The 13,370-nt window shown below is 45.2% G+C and overlaps 1 long non-coding RNA gene across 5 annotated transcripts in view; it reads right to left on the minus strand.

Moving 5' to 3' along the window:
- Nucleotides 1-13,370, minus strand: part of LOC141385815 (uncharacterized) — a 120,330-nt gene that overhangs the window by 83,188 nt on the left and 23,772 nt on the right. The gene's annotated exons all lie outside the window — the stretch shown is intronic.

The following is a 13,370-nucleotide window of genomic DNA, read 5'->3' on the forward strand; positions in this document are numbered from 1 at the left end:
CTGTCTCTGTAACTGCAAACAATTTTGTCATTATTGACAGTGTATATTACTGACTTTAACGACTTATAACAACATAATTTGTGCCATGCAGAATTAAAAGAAAATACTCTCCCATTTTTGATATTCTATTTACTTTATTAGATTATGTCCAACCCTATCTCATGGCAATTCACAACTTTTTAATTTAGTGGCTTTCATATCAATTTGTACGATCTCATTTGTACAATTTAATATAATTTGTTTATCGCCCAATGGCGGTTGGGTTTAGGGGCGGGGTTGGGTTGGGTGCCACCCCTCCTTTTAAAATTTGTACATTTTCATATGACTGAACTTGTATGAATTCATACGAATTAGCCACTAAACTGACAAAGTGCAAAATAGTTTAGTTTCCTCATGAGCTCAGGCTAATACAGTTGAAGTCAGAATTATTAGCCCCCTGTAGTGTTTTTTCCCCCAATTTCTGTTTAACAAAGAGAAGATTTTTTTCAACACATTTCTAAACATAATAGTTTTAATAACCCATCTCTAATAACTTATTTATTTTGTCTTTGCCATGATGACAGTAAATAATATTTGACTAGATATTTTTCAAGACACTTCTATAGAGCTTAAAGTGACATTTAAAGGCTTAACTAGGTTAATTAGGTTAACTAGGCAGGTTAGGGTAATTAGGCAATTGTATACTGATGGTTTATTCTGTAGACTATTGAAATAATATATAGCTTAAAGGGGCTAATAATATTGACCTTAAAATAGTTTTTAAAAAATGAAAAACTGCTTTTTTTTTCTAGCCAAAATAAAAAAAGACTTTCTCCATGATTAATTTGTGCAAGTTAAACCACTGATTGTTTTGGTAATTTTCAATTAAAGTTTAACCATTTGCTTCCTCATTTGGAGATGCGGTGCTTCTTTATTGACATCAGTTTGATGGCTTCAATTACAATATTCTTACTCACGACCTTCATGGTTTGCTATGAAAGAATGTCGCGCAAATAGAAAACCCCACCCCTCAATAGTCAGCTTCAGATGAAATAACATCAATGTCCTGAAATAAAAGTGCTTGTTATAAACTATGTATCTGTGCACTTTGTTATTTTGTAAAAAATTATTTTGTCTTTGCATTCTTTTATTAAACACCATAACCTTCCCTGTTCCCTCAAAACAACTTTTCTGCACGCCACACGCAATACATTTCAGGAGGGGTTCTTGGTTGTGGGAATATAGGTTTAACCATTTATCAAATTTTCTCCGTTTTGTTCCTCCGGCCATTTTTCAATTACCCGTAAGTTCCTAAAGGACAAAATCATGCAACACCCTAAAATATTTTCTTATTTTAGGGTTGTTACAAAAAGGGAAAGCTCATTAAAAATTTAAAATTCTGTCATCATTTACGTCCTCGTCCTCCACTTATTTGAATCGTTTAAGTTTCTTTTTCCTGTTGAACACAAATTAAGGTATTTGAAGAGTTCACACATAGCTGCTGATTGATTATAAAGTGTGCTTGCTATGCTGTCCCAGGAGAGAGCTTTGAGCTCATCAGATCCTCGAGCCCAGGGCTCCCTCCCGTTGCAGGGTAAGCGGGGAGTTTGAGATCTCAAAACTCCCCTGCTGTTGCAGCTATTGAACAAATAGGGATTGCTATAACTACTTAGCAGCACGTGTATGGTGCCGATTTGGATTAGTCAATTAACTTAAGTTGCATGTTTTTGGTGGGTGGGAGGAAACCAGGGGACCCGGTTGAAAACCATGTGAGCATGGGAACATGTAAACTCCACACAAAAACGTTGACTGACTTGACATAAACTAGAACCAGTGACGTTCTTGCTGTGAGGCAACAGTGGTAACCACTGCCCCATCTTGCCACCCATCTAAGAAAGGAGGAGGAGTAGGGGTGGAAGGGGGGATTCTTCAAAACGAAGATGGCTGTAGTATGGAGAACTTAGATTATTTATAGTGACTTAGGAATCATCTGATTAATGAGTCATGAATTTGCTAATGCAGGACCAGCCATGATCAATCATAAGCATAAATCATAAGCACAAGCAATCTAGAGCATGATCCTCTAGAAATTAGTTTATAATAAACTTCACTTTGAAGAACGTCAGAAGCAGTCATTGACTTCCACTATATTTTTACATTCGTCATAATATCTTGATCGTGCTCAACAGAAGACAGAAATTTGGAAAGGTTTTGCGCATTTTTTTTATCTGATTTACAACCCATGGACATTAAAAAACAATTCAGTATGACAACATTTTATGTAATTATATCTGTTAGACTGAATTAAGATTAATCCATTCACCCATACCTAATAATTTTGCATTCACAAACTTTTTTTATTTGAATTTAACATACTTTTTATGTAAAAATCACATTCATACATTTCATTTGATGTAGCCACCCAAACATACACATTAAAAAGTGCACATAACTTATACAGCTAGCGAGTCTAGGCTAAACATAAAAACCACAATACTTCTTAAGCCAATATAATAGCTAAAAACTTACTAAAAACAGCAGCACTTAACAAAATAACAAAAAAAATGTATTATTAAATGTCATGCAGTGCTTTTAATCCATGACTTTTTGTACTGGTGTATTTACAGGAGCTTGAAACATCTGAAACAAAATTCACTATAATGATTCATGTTTACACAGTGAGAGACTAAAAGAGGGCACATTGGACTTTTTGATGACATTCATTCATTCGGCTTTGTCTCTTTATTTTTTAAAGAGTTGCCATAGCAGAATGAACTGGCAACTTATCCAGCCTATGTTTTACACAGCGAATGCCCTTCCAGCCGCAAACCAGTATTGGGCAACAACCATACACTCTTGCATTCACACACATACATTTAGGCCAATTTAGTTTATTCAATTCACCTGTACCTGCATGTCATTGGACTGTGGGGGAAACTGGAGCACCTGGAGGAAACCCACATGAATACGGGGAGAACATGCAAACTAAAAACAGAAACACCAACTGACTTAGCTGGGGCTTGGACCAGCAACATTTTTGCTGTAAGGCGACAGTGCTAACCGCCGAGGCACTGTGCCGCAGTTTTTGATGACATATTTTTCATATATAAAAATATCAAGCAGCTTTTTCAACTGCTTTGAAAACAAATTAACTAGTGAGAACTGTAAGTTAAAAGCATCTCTACTTCTAGAAAGTTACTCCACAAAATTTTACTTACCTATAATAAACATTGAATTGCTGGACCACAAATACGTTTACAATCTATAATATTACAATGCTGCCAAATAGTTGCATCAGTTAAACTGTTGCACAGCTGAAGTTCACGTGCGTTCATTGGCAGAGCTATAAAAGATATCAGATTCTGACATATAACCTGCTTCTTCATTTACATGTGAGTAGATGTTGTAATCCTAGGGGAGCATTTAACTGATGCACTATAGGCTTCATAAATATCTGATGAAGGAAACTTTAATGCCATCAAGAACAATAGCTCAAGGTACTGCAGGAGAAAATCAGTTTCAGTATCAGACTGAACGATAACAAATGTGCCTGAAATAAAAGCTGCAGCTTTCATCATCTGCGTCTACAAATGTTTGAGCTCTACATCAGCTCAGAAACTGAGATGTGCAGATCAAGGCTGTCAGTGAGCAAGACACTGCAAAAAACATTGCTTTTTACTTCTTCTTCTTTTTTCAAAATTTATCTATTTGTCACTTTAGATATCAATTACAATACATATTTTAAAGGCAGTTTTTTTTCCTGCAATGAACCATAAATCTCCACTTCAGCAGCACATACATAAACCAAATTTAACAGTTTTATTAATATCTATTTTCTAAACTATTTAAATGAGGGATTTGTTCAAACATAATTTTGCCTGATTGTATATAACATGTAAAGGGGTGGTCCACTATACCATATTCTAAACTTTAGTGGATGTGTAATGTAGCTGTGTGAACATAAACAACATCTCTGAATGTAATATGCTCAATGTTCAATGCAAAGGGAGGCATCGGCTTTTACAGAGTTAGCTTAGCAAAGCCTACAACAAACGGAGTTTGCGGACTACAAAAAATACATTTGGGTTAGTGAGATCACAAACGCTTCAGCTTATGTGCATTTATCACACGCAGCAATGGGGTGTGGCCAGAGGTGCTGTAATGTTACAGCAGAGAAAGCTAAAATGCCGTCCGAACGCTGCTATTTCCACAGGGCTTCTTCTGTTTCTGTATTTGGGGTTCCAAAGGACACGACATAAAGAGAGAAGTGCTTAAAAAGTGTTTTTTTTTCAATTATTTGGAACATATTTAAAATAAATTATACTATATATATAAAAAATAATAATAATAATATATATATATATATATATATATATATATATATATATATATATATATATATATATATATATATATATAGCTAACATTTGACAAAGGAGAAATTCCAAAATCTCTCCTTGTTCATTGCTGGATTCAGCTAAAAACTTCTCCAATCAACAAAGCTGTGGATTGTGAACCACAACCTGTAAGTATTTTTATTTGTTAAAATTGATCTATTATGTGTACAGTTTCTAGCGGTGTGTTGTAGTGAGGACGTAAACAATAATGTAAACAAGGGGAAATACTGTTTGGCACAGCTAACTTTCTAGCTACAAGTTCAACTTTATCTGTCAAACCGCTGTAAACACCAACAATATTCACCAGCGCTGCGGTGTCTCCCTGTGTGGCCGCTTTCTGTGTCTCTCTATGTAGCCGCTTTCAGTGTCTCTCTATGTTGCCGCTTTCCATGCATTTTACATATCAAATAACAAACTCGCAAAAGATATGTGAACGTTTTATATTACTTACACATGCTTATTCTGAAAATATGTGAAAGACACTTGTCAGAATTTATTTTATAGAGCAGGCATGAGGTTCAGCTGTGTCATCCTTTTCTGTTTCATTCAGGCACAAACTGTTACAGCTAACAGCTACACAGCGCAATCAAACATGCAGCCAATCCGTGAATGACAGCACATTATGTTAGCTGACCAATCAGAGCCTCTTGAGGGTGGATCTTTCAGAGGAACTACAAAATATGGCAGTCTGAGTCTGAGCGTTCAGGAAAATCTAAATATTGAAACAAAAAAATCACCTTCAAAAGGCTCAGATTATGACGCCTTTTAAAATATGTCTTTGGTCTCTCCAGAATGTGTCTGTTAAGTTTCAGTTCAAAATGCCTGTCAGATAATTTATTATACCCTGTTAAAAATTTAAATTTGGGGTCAGAGGGAATTTTGGCAGTTTTGCACCAGTTTCTTTAAATGCATATGAGCTGTTTCTCCCCAAACACTGGCATGTCTGCTTCAGAAAGGTACCCAGTGTCAGATCATAGATAAAACCATGAACAGCAACTCTGAAGACACTGAGTTTATTATTCAGCCTTTCTGCAACTATAAATGAGCCACACACAAATACTGTTACAAACTTTGTTGTGTGCTATTGACATACACACACCTACACACAAGCATGTTTAACATATTGTGCTACTACATCTATAGCAGTAAATGTGACATGGGTACCCACTATACAAGTAAAAAGACCTACAGTATATCCTGTGTTGAAGGTGAAGCGTTAATTAAATAGCTCATTACTTCAACTTAAATGTAGTAAGTTCACAGTACTCATATAGATTTTTAACTCAAATGGTTTGTAGCAATCTGTTTCCTCAAAGAGTTTGAGTTTCCTTAACTTTTTGGGTTTTACAGTACTCAGTTGGTTTGAGTTCTCTTCATTTATTGGGTTTTACTGTGTTTAAATTGTTTCATTTACTCAGATGGTGTAAGTTCACAGTTCTCGTTAGCATTAGTTTTGGTTTGTTGTAATCGGTTTCCTCAAATTTTGGGGGTATTACAGTGTAGTTGTAATACAGCTTATCCAAGTTTCTTTGCAAATACAGTTTTGTGGACATTATAATAGTGTTAATACAGAGACATACAGTAGATGTGTCAATCAATAACAGTGGGTGGCGAAAACCGCACTGTTAGGTAAGGGTACGAATGGCCTAAAAAATGCTAAAAAATGGGGAAAAGTGTAACGGTCATGGCAAATGAAGCCCCATCTACTAGTACAGGAGCCAATCATCAATCGCTATAGACTGATGTTTCTTTGGTGAAGAAGCTCGGACTTGACGTGTATTTTTACAGCAAGTTTTGTGATCAACAAACACAGTAATCTCAGCGAACACTTGCTTTACAGAAATAAGAAATATATCCACATAAAGCGTCAAATCTGTACTTTTAAATGAACGCAATGGAGGTGCAGACTGTCCTGTCAAACACACATAACATGAGAGGAACTACTCGGACGGCCACACACTTGTAAACAAAGAGTTGGTCATTTTCAGAGGAGATTCACCATCAAGACCAAGTTTTGAATTACTTCAGAAGAGCAGAGCTGATAATCAATATCCAGAGGATATTAATGTATAACACTGCCATAAATGAGAATGATGTCAGGATTTCTTTCGAGTGCACTACAAAAAATGCTTTTCTTACTTAGATTTTTTGTCTTGGTTCTTGTCCAAATGTCTGACAATTCTTAAATATTAAATTCTTAATTCTTCTTAAAGAAGATTTTTCTAGATAAGCAAATCCTATAGTTTGTATTAAGAAATAATATGCCACAATGAGTTTTCCTTAAAACAAGCAAATAATCTGCCAATGGGGTAAGAAAAGTAGTCAAATGTCAAAAGGAAAAACGTTCGAGGTTACTAAAGTAACCCTTCGTTCCCCGAGGAGGGGAACGGAAGCACTATAAGTGGATTTGATTTGTAAAATCCACGCATTGGGAGGTTCGGTTCAGAAGCTACTCGTCTGAAAGAGTATTGAACGGGCCAATTAAGAATGAATTGGCAGCGCAAGCCTGCGCAGGTGAGCGGCATAAGCAATCAACTGAGTATATAAGCTTACCTGGCGCCAGCAGACGCTATCCTTTTTAAGCTGAAGAGACTTTCAACAGCTAAGGGACAGTCATTATGGCGACGGAGTATAGTGCTTCCGTTCCCCTCCTCGGGGAACGAAGGGTTACTTTAGTAACCTCGAACGTTCCCCTTCGGGGGGAACTTCAGCACTATAAGTGGATTTGATTTGTAAAATCCACGCATTGGGAGCCCATTGAAAGCGCCATAATGACTGCACCTTACCAACACCCCCGATGAGGAGATAGTCAAGCAAGCGTGACGCACCCGCATCATGGGGGGCGCGGTCCTCCAACGTGTCCCTGGCCCTAATTTATCCTACTTCAACAGAAGTTTTACGGATTTAGATATATTTTTTGGGAAGTCGTGAGCATCTAGATAATTCTAGGAAAATACGACAGTACGTTGGGAAGCGTGCAATCCCGATAGGGAGGACGCTGCGGAGGCCATCCGTTACCCAAGGGGGGATAGATGGCAGAATTTACATATGGACTAGCCCTAAAAAGGGGGAGTACGCATAGCAAAAGAGTGGTTAGCGGGGAGGGAAGACACGGGTCCGCCCAGGGGGGGGACTTAACCGTGGCGGAATAAGCATATGGGATCGCCTAGTGGGGATCACGCATAGCAGGCACCTTTACCCAAAACGCGGGCTGACCAGCGGGCAGACCTACAACGTAGTGGGCCAGCAAGTGACTCCTCCGCTGAGTCAGTGCTGGGGGCCACGGAGGAATCTGCAGGGCTCACCTGATGGGGAACTTTACTGACAGATAAAAAGGCGCACGTATCTCCGTGTTAGGGAAAATGGCGCAGCAAGCGTGTTTCAACACCCTACCGAATTGTTTCCTCAATCACCAAGGGTTACCTAATACCCTTGAGGAAACCGGCTCCACTCGCAGATTGTAAAACCTTGCAAATGTGTTGGGTGTCACCCAGCCCGCAGCTCTACAGAAGTCTGTTAGAGGGGCGCCGCGTGCGCGCGCTCGAGAGGATGCGAAACTCCGAGTGGAGTGCGCACGCGCTCTCGGGGGACGCGGCTTATCTCGGCTCTGATAGTGAAAGAAAGGCATCCACAATCTAGTGGGAACTTATTTCGGTACGGCACTTCCCTGCTGCCGACCGTTATAACAGACGAAGAGCTGCTCAGATGATCTAAACTCTGAGTGCGGTCCGGATAATACGCAAAACGCGAACTGGACAATAAAGAAGGGCTGGGTCTGCCTCCTCCGAGGGCAGCGCTTGCAGGCTCACTACCTCGTATTAAAACGGAGTGGTAGGAACCTTGGGCACATATCGCGGGCGGGGTCTCAGGACGTGAGAGAAGCCAGCCCAATTACAGGCACGAGTCACTGACCGAAAAATGCCTCCGGGTCCCCGACCCTCTAATCGATATCAACGCGACCAGCAGAGCTGTCTTCAGGGACAGAAAGATACTGAGTCGAGGATCGAAGGGATCTGACGCGGCTTGTGTAGCGAGGGCGAGATCCTAAGAGGGCATGAGAGGGGGCGGGATGGATTAATTCGCTTAACGCCCCTGAGGAACCGGATGATGAGGTTATGCGTTCCCACGGTGCCGCCAGCCACCGCGTTATGAGAGCGGAGATGGCAGCCACGTAACCTTGAGTGTGGAGGGCGACAGCCTGCTCTCCAGCTTCTCTCGGCGTAAAGAAAGCACAACGCTGATCTGGCAAATTACGGGGGTCTTCTCAGCGAGAGACACACCATTCAGTGAATAGACTCCACGTCAGGGCATAGGCGCGCTCGGGGAGGGGGCTCTAGCCCGAGTGACGGTATTAGCCACCGCAATCGGAGGTTACCTAAGTCTTCCTCGCGTCTAAAATCTCTTCAAAGATCGGCGAGGGTGCCAGGTGGTGCCCTGTCCCTGAGAGAGTAGGTGCTCTCTCGAAGGGACTGCCAGGGGAGGGCTATCGCGAGGGAGAGCTCTGACATCCAGGTCCGGTTGAGCCAGAGGGGCGCAACCAGCAACCTGTTCCTCGTCCTCTTCCTGACCTTGCACAGTAACTGCGCGAGCAGGCTCACTGGGGGAAACGCGTATTTGCGCGTGCCCCGAGGCCAGCTGTAAGCCAGTGCATCCGTGCCGAGAGCACTCGGTCAGGGAAAGAACAACTAGCAATGAGCGATCTCGGGGGAAGCAACAGATCGATCTGGGCTTCCCCGAATCGCGCCCATATCAGCTGAACAGACTCGGGGTGGAGTCTCCATTCTCCAGGACGCAAGGCTGCCGTGAGAGCGCATCGGCTGCACGGTTGAGCTTGCCTTAATATGAATGGTGTGCAGCGATTTCAGCCGCGGATGACTCCAGAGGAGCAGACGGCGGGCGAGCTGAGACATGCGGCGAGAGCGCATACCCCCTATACGGCTGATATACGCCACCACCGCCGTACTGTCCGTCCTGACCAGCACGTGTTGCCGCTCCAGCACCGGAAAAAAACGGTGGAGAGCGAGGAACACTGCCAACAGCTCCAGGCGATATGCCAATGCAACTGGGTACCTTTCCACAGGTCCGCAGCCGCATGCCCGCAACGCACAGCCCCCCAGCCCGTGTTGGAAGTGTCTGCTGAAACGACAACAAGACTGGACGCCTGTTCTAGAGACACCCAGGCCTGTAGGAACGAGGGGTCGCTCCAAGGGCTGAGGGCGCGGCGACACAGCGCAGTAACAGAGACTCGGTGTGCGCGCGCGTGCCATGCGCGTCTGGGGACTCGATCGTGAAGCCAGTGCTGAAGTGGTCTCATATAGAATAATCCGAGCGGCATAAAGCAGCTGCGGATGCCATATGCCCCAGGAGCCTCTGAAATAGTATCAGTGGGACCACTATTTTACTGTCGAGCTCTCTCAGACAGTACAGCATCAGCTGAGCGCGCTCTCCGGAGAGGCGCGCTGCCATGGTGACCGAGTCCAGCTCCAGCCCGAGAGAAGAGATCCTCTGCACGGGGGCGAGTTTGCTCTTTTCTCGGTTGACCTGAAACCCCCACAGGTGGAAGTGCCAGAGCACTTTGTCTCTGTGCATAATCAACTGCTCCGAGAGAGGGCAAAAATCAGCCAGTCGTAAAGAAATCGAGTATGCAGATGCCCGCGAGCCGAAGGGGCGCTGAGGCACCCTCCGCGGGCTTGGTGAGGACCCGCGGAGACAGAGAGAGCCCGAAGGGGAGGGCTTTGTATTGCCAAGCTCGACCTTCAAACGCAAACCGCAGAAACTGTCGGTGGCGAGGAAGAGTGGAGACATGGAAATACGCGTCCATCAGGTCTAATGCTGCAGACCAACCCAGAGGACGAACGCACCGGAGGATGCGCTTCTGCGTGAGCATTCTGAACGGCAGCTTGTGCAGGCAGCGGTTCAAAACGCGCAGATCTAGGATTGGCCGTGACCCACCGCTCTTTTTGGGCACGATGAAGCGTGGGCTGTAAAACCCACTCTCCATCTCGGCTGGAGGGAGCGGCTCGATTGCATCCTTCGCCAGGAGGACAGCAATCTCCTCTCGCAAGACAGGGGCGGACAGGGGGCTGACCCTGGTGAATACACACCCGTGACTTGGGGGGCCGTTTCGCGAACTGAATCGCATAGCCGAGTCTGATTGTGCGTATGAGCCACCGCGAAGAGCTGGCCCGCGCTAACCAGGCAGGCAGAGCTCTCGCTAATGGACTCATCGCTACAATCGCTGACGTACCAGCAGTGGGGCAGCGCGGAGTGGGTGTGCTGATCCGGGAAGCTCGCGGGTCCCACGGAAAAGCTGGAGGTGAGATATTTGCTCTCACTCCAAACCCGAGCTCCGGAGGAGAGGCTCGAGGGGTGGGAGAAAGGAGACCGTCCTCCCAGCGCTCGTGAGCCACTGGCGAAACGCACCGAATCTGCAAGCTAGAAAGCATAGCGTCCCAGACTGGCAGATTTCGGGCTGTCACATCTGGGGAAGTGAAAAGTGCCCTTTCATAATGTTTTCATGGCAGTAAAAAGTGCCGTTGGAAATGGGGCCCCGCCCTCCAGCGGGGAAAGAGCAAGTTCCCTCTTCTCCAGATGGCCTGTCCCAGGGGCGCTTCGCGGTCCGTTGCCGGACTTAGCGGCGTTCTGGGCAGGGGGGCTGCCTGCTTCCGAGGTGCCCGACGCGCTCGCTTCGCCTGAGGCGTGTGCGGGGGCGGAGCAGCTCTCGTAGGCGGGCGCCTTCGGCGAGGAGCAGGTATGAATGGCACGGCGGGCGGAGCGGGCTACGGACCGCCGATAAGACATCACCCACCAACTGCTCTCTCACCGCCTTGAATTCCTGGGTGAATTCACAGACAGTGTCGCCGAACCTGGCTGGGGATATGGGGAAGTCAAGAAAGCGGACTTTGTCGACTTTGCGCATATCAGCCAGGGGTGGCGCTCCTGGACCACTAATGTGGACATCGTCCTCCCCAACGCACACGCAGCGGACTCAGTAGTCCGAAGAGCTAAGTCGGCGGCGGTGCGAAGCTCGTAAGCCTGGGTTGGACCCACCCTCGTGCAGCTCGGCCAGCGCCTGCGCTTGGTAGCGCTGGTAGGTGGCTATCGCATGCAAGGCGGAAGCAGCCTGGCCCGCAGCTATGTAAGCTCTAGCTCCGAGGGAGGTAGATAACTTACAGGCTTTGGATGGGAGACGAGGCGGACCCCGCCAAGAAGAGGCGCCGCGCGGATTTACCGCCATCGCGCACTCAACCTGAGGAATCGCCACATACCCCCTGGCTGTTTCACCGTCAAGAGTGGTTAGGGTGGAGGAACACGCAGCACGAGCAGAAAAAAGTGCTTTACAAGACCGCGTGAGCCTACTGTGCACCTCCGGGAAGAAGGGAACGCCCCTCTAGTCGGTCCAGCCGCGGAGCTGGGGGATAAACCATCTCCAACCCACGGCCGAAGCAGCCCGGGAAAGCACGGCTAACATGTCCGTTTCAGGATCCGTAGTGACAGCGCTCACCAGCCCGAAGGGGGCGAGCGGGTCTGGATCATCATCGGACAATGAAAGCCCACCCTCCGATGCCGCGGTGGACATCTGGTCTCCGGTGTCATCGGGCGTAAGGGCTACCATCTGTTAGACGGATCGCTTCCCCCGCCCGAAGCTTGGATGGAGCGCTTAGAGGAGCGGGAGGTCCGCGGGCCCGTGGGCGACGGATTATCTCTCGCTGAAACCCTCAGATCTGCCCGAGTGCCCGCTGCAGAGCAGGGGACGACTGGGGTGGTTCACCCTTTTGCAAAGGCTAACCGCGATCTTGCGCAACAGTCATGGCATCGCAATGACGACATGAACTGCCCGCGAGCAGCGCATTAACATGCTGGACCCCCAGACATGTAACGCAGTGCCCGCGCCCATCATCCGAGGACAGGAAACCACCGCATCCAGAAACGCACAGTCGGAGCGCCGTCCTGATAAGGACGTGCTGCACGACTGTGTTGCTCTTTCTGTGAAGTTTGCAACTTTATACGCACCGCTCTGGAGGACCGGACCCAAAGAACGCCAGGCAAGGGAGAAACCCAGCTCGACCGTCTGCCACTGCGTGTACACACTCTGGACCGGGAGAATGCTCTCGTTCGCTCAGAATCGCTGGTCACAGCAGGAGGAACCCTCATCGACTCGATCAGAAAGTCTCTGAAGCGAAAAGGATAGCGTCTGCTGGCGCCAGGTAAGCTTATATACTCAGTTGATTGCTTATGCCGCTCACCTGCGCAGGCTTGCGCTGCCAATTCATTCTTAATTGGCCCGTTCAATACTCTTTCAGACGAGTAGCTTCTGAACCGAACCTCCCAATGCGTGGATTTTACAAATCAAATCCACTTATAGTGCTGAAGTTCCCCCCGAAGGGGAACAAGAGTATTTTGCTTACAACAATTGCACATTATATTACTTGTTTTAAGAAAAAACTCACTTAGTCATATTATTATTTCTGAAAACAAGACATTATGTTTTGTTTGCCTAGAAAATGTTTCTTGATATAAGAAGTCTTAGATATTTAGTCTAGAAACAAGACAAAAAAAAATCAAAGTAAGAAAAGTATTTTTGCAGTGTGTGCATTAGCTCGAGCAACCTGAAAAAAAATTTGTTTGATTCAAACGTTTAGAAAAGAAACTTATGAGACAGTTTTTGATTAATATTATTGGTGATTTTAAATAATGTAATCGTAAGATTGACAAGCAGTTTTTTTTTTAAATTTCGATGTTTCCCCATTCAGACAGAATGCCCGAGCATACTGCCTGAGAGGCAATTCAGAGATGTCCGTTGAGTGCCTTAAAGGGACTTTGTATGTTTATACCAGTCTAATATGGCAGTACACAATATTCCGACACACATTTCTATCCTAAAGCATCCAAAAGTTGATTTTGTAAGTTCCCTCTAAAAAAAGTTACAAAATAAGAGCAAATCATATTACTGATCAAAAATTGAGTTTTCAAATATTGTAAATAGGAAATTAC

This window comes from Danio rerio, chromosome 5, assembly GCF_052040795.2.
Source record: "Danio rerio strain M-AB ecotype USA chromosome 5, GRCz13ab, whole genome shotgun sequence".
Classification (NCBI taxonomy): domain Eukaryota; kingdom Metazoa; phylum Chordata; class Actinopteri; order Cypriniformes; family Danionidae; genus Danio; species Danio rerio.